The following is a 6,727-nucleotide window of genomic DNA, read 5'->3' on the forward strand; positions in this document are numbered from 1 at the left end:
TACATTTAGTAGTTACTACTAATCAATTTTAGTAGTGACTACTAAATGTATTTACTACATTGTACTGAGGTTATCAAGTTAACACAACTAAACATGTTTAGTTTCTTCTTTGTGTAAAAACTAGAATGGTTTAAGGCAACGGGTTTCCACGCGATTTTCTAGTAAAGTCAACTAGTTCGGGTTAAGAGTGATAGTTGTATACAATTACCATTTTAAGTTATATTTACATAATCATATAAAGCAAATAAACAATATAACATTATTTAAAGCTACTTATGTTTTCTTAAAATAAGTAATAACATTTCCTCTACTGTAATTAAGTACTCTTTTGATCTTCAAATTGTATTCAATGCAACACTAAATTTTACAAAAGGGGAGAAATCAAACAAAACATTATAATGTTCCAATATATTTAATTTTCACAGAAAATTGCTGCAAAAGAACATTTTAAGTGCAATTTGTCATCAAGCTTGGCTCAAGTAAAAAAAAGTATTAAAACAATAATTGCTATTAAAATAACAGCTTGTCATCCAAAAGTCAAGTAAAAGTAGGAAATAAAAGTGCTTGACATAATTATAAATTGTTTAAATAAGGAATACAAAAACAGCAGCATTCAATAACTTGTGTATCCTTGTGAAAAACTGGACACAGTAAAATTAGACAGTCTTCTAAATCTTCAACTTGAAAAGGAGCAGATAAAATGTGATAAAGGTAAGATTTAGCATGTTTTATGTGAATGTACAGTCCGTGTTGTTGGTAAATTCAGTCAACTGAAGCAATAAATTCCTGAAAACTTATGAAGCAAAATATTTTGTGATGTTGCCGTTAAGGAAGAACTACATGTTATTTCACCTTAAAATTCTCTCATTCTCCTCTGTGCAGACGAGGAGTGTGGTAGATACTACTGCATAGCTCTGTGAGCAGGAAATCTTTTTTGGTCAATCGAGCACACACGTTTCAACTTACTGCTTCAACTGACTATTTTTACCATCAACACTGACTGGACATTTTCATGAAATGTGCTGAATTTTCCTCAAACTGTATTATATAAACAGATTTATCTATACAATCCTGAGCATACACTTCTCAATCCTGTACTGAAGAACATAAGTGGTTGGACATTCATGTATCTTATAACATTGTAAACTGAACATTATCAGCTAACCGTTGTTGTAGAGCTGTTGCATTGAACTGCATTAGATTATGTAGGTAAGAGCGTGGCTACTGAGACTATATTCAATCCCAACTGTTCAATGACACAATACAATAGACATTTCTTTACATCACAAGCTGGTTTTTCAATGTTTGTAACTTTGGTTTTAGTTCACTTTGGCCCAGCTCAAAAAATATCTGTTGGATGAACTGGAATGTGGACTTCATAGAACTGGGGTAGTTGAAATGCATAGCATATGCAAGTCCAAAGAGAATGCACATAGCTTTTGGCAGGTCTTGAATGTTGGCCATCACCACTTCTCCCTCCATGATGATTTTCTGAGAGGCTGGACTGAGATGCAAGGAGGATGAGGGCACAGTACCTTCAGGTTCAACGAGGAGCATCCCAATATCAATGTTGCGGAACGAGTCATCATCATCAGAGTCCTTAATAAATGACATGATCACAACAGAGACAATTATCATTAAACAACCATCAATAATTGATCAAAATAATGATTTCCATAAACCAATTACAATATTTGTCATATCTTCTCTTTTATCACAACATGCAGCCTATAGTTTCCTTGTGTAAATTGTGTATTAGTTTGAGCTCCACAAAAGGACACATGATCATGTGCTAGTGGTAACTGGAACGATACCGTATTCTTTCAATTGTTTAAAACTATGCTCACAGGTTTTTTTTTCCAAATACAGGAACTGTCATCAGGGTTCCCACATCTGTCTCGGCTCAAATTCCAACATTTTTATTTACCCTTTATTTCTACAGATAGTCTCATTGAGTCACAAGAACTAATTTCAAGAGACCTGTTTAGGGAGCAAATAGTAGGGTTAAGGGCCTTGCTCAAGGGCCCAGAGTGGGGCAAATGAAGGTTGAGGCAGGTGTGGATGTTTCACCTTTTCCACCCACATTTTGACATTGTTAGTCCGGGGAGTTGAACCGGTGACTTTCTGATCACTGGCCCATATTCTCTAACCTCTGCTCCACCACTCCCTCATGAAACAGCATAGCATAAAACATAAGCATAAGAGTTTATGACATGAACTCAACACAGCATAGCATAAGACATAAATTAAAATTAAAGGGATAGTTTGGATTTTTTTAAAGTGGGGTTGCCTGAGGTGCTTACAGATGGTCAGCATGTTACCTACAGTAGATGGTGGGCAGCATTTCCCCAGTTTGGAGAAGCAGCAGGATGATCAGTGTAAGAAGATAAGCAGTGTACTTTTGTGGACATGGTCAGCAGCAGTTTGTACTTTTAGACACCTCGAAAAATCTATTTGTTTCAGTGGACGCATATTTAGTATATTTTCAGCACCTTACATTGCTGTCTGACATGACTTTTCTGACTTGAAATGTAAGTTACAGAGCTCTCTTCACACCAACCAAATGTCATAGACAAGATTAATAAATTTACCTCACAGAACACAAGAGTTACTGGTCTACCATGTCACTGTTAGTTTGTGCTATTGTGTGATTTCAGTGAATTCAATTAAAATAACCCAATCAAACAGATCGAGGCAGCAGTAGAAGAGCAGCTCCTGTATTCAGCAAAGTCAAATGACTAACTATGCCTATGGAGTTTGGTTGGGCAGGAGCAATATTTATATAACGTATACCACAGTTATTTTATGTAAGAAGTCTGACTGACAGTAAGGTAAAACAGTGAAAATATTCTATATTAATATATAATATATATAATATAATAATAGTATAATGTACACTTCACTGGTATTGAATTTTTTTAAGTGGCTAAAACAACGTTTCTGCAGACATTGTCCACAGCAGTGCGTTGCTTAGTTTCCTACACTGGTACCCCTACTACTTCTCCAAACTTTGGTCGCGTCGACTGCCACTTACTGCAAGTAATACACTGACTTGGGATAAATAGCTCATACAACACCCCTGCAAAACATTATTGCAAAGTAAATATTAATTATTGCACAAAAATAAATTCAAGTACGTCCAATGATCCATTTGTCTGTGTATTTTCATAAACTTTCCTTGAACTGATTTTTCCAGAAACTCGCAAACCTTCAAGAATTTCAAAGACCCATGAGAACCACGTATAAGAGAAAATTCAAAATTGAGCTGTCAATGTTCCTTTAGGTAATTTTTGAGAAAATAAAATTACTTACAAAGGCTGGTTTGTAGAAGTCTGTGGGGTTGTCACGAAGAATAACAGGAAGTCCTCTGAGCACCAGTGTTCAAATATCAGTTGGCTCTGCAGTCTGTTGGGCAGTAAAATGACAAACACAAATGAGCAAATGATTGCATTACACAGTGTGAAGTTCCCACAGCTTCATAAACATCAATATCAAGGACTTTTGAAGGCATTCCCTAAAATTTAAGAACACATGCATCATGGTTAATTAACGTACTGTTACAACATTGAGAAGAGCTAGCAGGCTGTACTGAAGTTCTCTGAAAGTTTTAGTGAAGTTCAGAAACTCGCAGCCTTGTTTTTCCAACCTTTGATTTAAAATCTAACATTTCAATAATCTATGGGAAGCATGAAAATGAATAGTTACACTTGAAGACATGAGCTGTTGAAAACAATAGGACCAACCCTGGTCTGTTGGGAAAGCTGTGTCAACACTTGGCCAACGTTCCCTCTCTTGGATCAAAAAATCTCGACAAGACGAGGACTATGTCGATCGATGCTCTCATAGAATTCCTGCTTGAGATTCTTGCCAACAATCCTGTTGAACTCCATGCATACCTGCAAAATACAGAGAATGTTCCAGTATCACATCTCAACAACTAATAACCTTAGCTGAAAGCACCAGTGTGAGGGCAGCAAAAAAAAAAAAAAAAAGCACAGGTGTATACATGGTCAGATGCAAAACGCAAAGCCCCTAAAAAAAAACAAGATTTTTCTAGTCAAACCTTTTTTTTGGACAAAAAGTCTATGTACTGCGCACAACACAGGAGTTGCTTGTCTATTGCTTTGCTTGTTTGTGGTTGTGTGACCTCTGTGAATCCAATTGGACAATTTAAGCACTGATGGCTTCCACAACAATATATATTATTAAATAGCTTTGTTATTCAATTGTTATTTGTAAATTTCAGCATTCTAACGTCTGTTACTTCTGTGTAGCAGACCATTGTTATAGAAGACTATTAATATTTTGTGTCAAATTATGGATTTTTGTTGGCAAGTAACCTTTTAATAAGCAGAATAGTGCACAGTGAGCAGGGCATTACTGCATAATACACCCCTTCAGGATAATCTGAAATCTGAGTCCTGCATCAGGCTGTTGGGGTTAATTTTGCAATAATGACCTGCTCACAATACAATTTCCCTTACCTAACAGATAGAGGTAGTTGTAGACAGCAACTCTCATATCCTACAAGGTAAAATTACAGTTTGTGCTGACAGTCTGGATGGGTAACAAATATATTTGGGTCCTATAATGGCAGCTTCCTATTGGAAAGACAGCGATGTAAGCAAGGAAAGGTAATATTTCTGGTGAAGCTTCCATGTTTTAACCTGTAATGTTTTAACAGGTAACCCCTTTTCTCTGTTATAAACTCACAGTATTTGCACCTCCACTGTATCTTCACACAAACCTGTAAAAAAATAAAACTTTTAGCACACTTATCCATGACCATATGTCATCAAAGATCAAGGAAATATGGTACTTTGAAATATTCTCGCCCTTTAATTATTCTGGCTGAGAACAGAAATTTCAGTTTTCTTGTTTAACGTTATTTAGAGTTAAAATTAATGCAGAATGAGTTGGGCTTGCCTTTTTATCAGCAGACAATTGACAGAGTTAATAACTTGTTATTGTCACTTTATTTTAATAGTCTGGTGATGGGGGGAGCTGGCAACAACCATAGCTCTTTACTCCTTCAGGATTTCAACGTGGCTCCAAATTATTTGTTAATTGCTGCACTATTTTACACACACAATTGTCACATATTGCTCATTTAACTAATCTCTACTAAAAACCAGCTAATGACCAAGTCCATTACATTGTCAGTCAGACCGTAATCGTATAGAACGTGAACTAGCTAACACAAGCACGTTCTTCTTTTTCTTTTCTTTAAATTGTATTATATTTGTTGTTTGGATGAAATGAAATGAATAAATAAAACATACATACATACATACATACATACATACAAGCACGTGCTGCAACGTGAAGTTAAGCTAATCTAACTATACAAATTAGCTGACTTGATACAACTGGAGCGCATTAAAGATAAAAAATATACCACAGACAGGATTCACTCGGTATGAACTTGTGCAATAAAGGTTGCTTTCAGCAGCCTACATCTCTCCTAAAGCAACTTTCCGTAATAAACTGTGAACTGAGAAAGTTAGCATGCTCTAAACTAAATCCTAGCACACTATTCATTGAGCATTCGCGCTCACCACTCCAAAACCCTCAACTTTACCAAAACTACGATAACGGTCGGCTGTTACTGTAATGTTAAGTTACATCTGCACGTGGAGCACAGCTATCTTTTACGTAGAGAAATGTCTACAAATATCTAAAATATTTGTTACTTACCAATCCACTTTCACTCAAAGTCCGACAGTAGTAGCGACGCTGTGGTGGAACTTGCCGGAACATGTGCAGCAGGGCAGAGTTTGAATAGGCCCCGCCCCTTCATTTCAAAATCAAAACATCTTTAGTAATCTCTGCTTAACAAGATCATTACACTCTATATTTTAGTAAAAAAGTACAGTCAACTTATTTGATTTAGTAATGAGACAACATTTTTACAAAACATAAAATAATAATTAATGATTACTAAAAAGTGTAAATACAATTGATATCAGGGTTAAGAGTGTATATGATAGAACCTGAATGCACATCTTATAGATAGACCAAGATATCACACTCTGAAAGTCATTTAACCAAGCTTAATAATGCACATCTACATGCCCGGATACAGAAAATAAAAGGATGCTCTCCGTCTGTGGCTTACCCATCACTCTTTTCTATGTGGAGGTTTCTATCACTTACTTATTATGCTCTGGAAATGCATTTACTGCTATCTACCGCTCGATCAACTGAGTTTCTCCATCTGTTTCTTCATGCTTAAACTAATCACTGTCATTAAAAGTCTGTCGCCATGTGTATGCACGAGTCGCATGCGCTCCGGTGCATGAACTGTGGCCAAGCTGCACAAATTCCAGTTTTATTGGTAGAAATAACAATCTGATCTAATCTAATGTGAATACAACAGAGCTATCAATATACTGTGAACATAATCAGTTTAATCTCTAATCAGTCTCAGGTTCTGGTGCACATTAACACGCCAGTCTGCAGCATTAAGATGTTATCAGCACTTGTTGCGTGGTCTTGTTGTTTACCTGTGCTGCAGAAGAGTTAGCCATCAGTTACAGCCCTGAACTGTAGGTCCACACATGCACTAATGTTCAGGCATGTGTATATGCATGGCAGGGCATCAGTCCTTCAGCTATGGCTGTGAGAAGGATATAGATTAGGCAAGCGTGCACAAGAGTGTTCACTGCCATTCTCAGCTGCTCTCTGCAAATCACCCAGAGACGCTTTAACTGCCCCGGGTCTTTTC

General features: G+C 36.5%; 1 long non-coding RNA gene across 1 annotated transcript; it reads right to left on the bottom strand.

Annotated features, from left to right (window-relative positions):
* Positions 1-1,274: 1,274 nt before the first annotated feature.
* On the bottom strand, positions 1,275-3,809 carry LOC119429516. Its single transcript, XR_005187792.1, has 3 exons — positions 3,744-3,809; positions 3,313-3,405; positions 1,275-1,599 (listed from the first exon to the last, which is right to left on the bottom strand). It is a non-coding gene; the product is annotated as an uncharacterized LOC119429516 (long non-coding RNA).
* Positions 3,810-6,727: the final 2,918 nt, after the last annotated feature.

This window comes from Nematolebias whitei, unplaced genomic scaffold (assembly GCF_014905685.2).
Source record: "Nematolebias whitei isolate Nwh7 unplaced genomic scaffold, NemWhi1 Nwh_scaf_1905, whole genome shotgun sequence".
In the NCBI taxonomy this organism is placed as follows: Eukaryota; Metazoa; Chordata; class Actinopteri; order Cyprinodontiformes; family Rivulidae; genus Nematolebias; species Nematolebias whitei.